The sequence below is a fragment of the Pleurodeles waltl genome, unplaced genomic scaffold, assembly GCF_031143425.1.
Source record: "Pleurodeles waltl isolate 20211129_DDA unplaced genomic scaffold, aPleWal1.hap1.20221129 scaffold_39, whole genome shotgun sequence".
Classification (NCBI taxonomy): Eukaryota; Metazoa; Chordata; class Amphibia; order Caudata; family Salamandridae; genus Pleurodeles; species Pleurodeles waltl.
This window is the reverse complement of record NW_027150097.1, coordinates 617822-618583: the sequence shown is the minus strand read 5'-3', so window position 1 is coordinate 618583 and position 762 is coordinate 617822. Positions and strand designations below refer to the sequence as shown.

The 762-nt window shown below is 43.2% G+C and overlaps 1 non-coding gene across 1 annotated transcript; it reads right to left on the bottom strand.

Annotated features, from left to right (window-relative positions):
• Positions 1 to 389: 389 nt before the first annotated feature.
• On the bottom strand, positions 390 to 461 carry TRNAE-UUC (transfer RNA glutamic acid (anticodon UUC)). The gene has a single exon. It is a non-coding gene; the product is annotated as a tRNA-Glu (tRNA).
• Positions 462 to 762: the final 301 nt, after the last annotated feature.

Below are 762 nucleotides of genomic sequence, written 5' to 3'. Positions count from 1 at the left end.
TAGATACAACACAGCAGGGAAATCATGTCATAAAACAAACGATGAACCCACAGTATGGAAGGGGCAGGTAATAACATGCGAATTTCCCATGGTGGGACCACAGTCAATTGCTGCCTTCTTCTCTGTGCCCCGGTCTCTTTATATAATCTGTACTTTTTGTTGTGCAATAAAAGAAAAACAAGGAATAACCCTTCATAGTATTAATGTACAGGTCAAGGGCTGGGGAGAGAGGGCAGTAGATCTGGGGGTCGGTGTAAACCTCTGACGGCATTAGATGGAAGCAGAAGACAAAGCAAGTGACATTTATTAAGACTTTAGGTGCATTTAGGTTTATAGAAAAAAACTGAGAAAGATTAAAATGTCTGAGTAGTGAAAAAAAAAAAAAGGATTTCCCATACCGGGAGTCGAACCCAGGCCGCCTGGGTGAAAACCAGGAATCCTAACTGCTAGACCATATGGGAACTGTGAACTTTTTATACAGCTTAGTGTATGTGAGGTGTCTCCTAAGGTCACAGTGCATTCCGTACACTGAGAGTTATATTCTTCTTCTCAGTAGTACACAATCAATTGGGGTAACAGACACCTCACTTCTGACAAAAGAGAAGGAATGACCAGAAGTCATCATTTCTGCCACAACCTGTCAGGTCTCATTATTTACAACCTTAGAGCTTCTACACATACACAGAGCCCAGGACACGGAGGACAGCAGCAGTCCCTGCATTCACTATTACTAACCCCTCCCCTAGAGCCAGACAAAGCCAC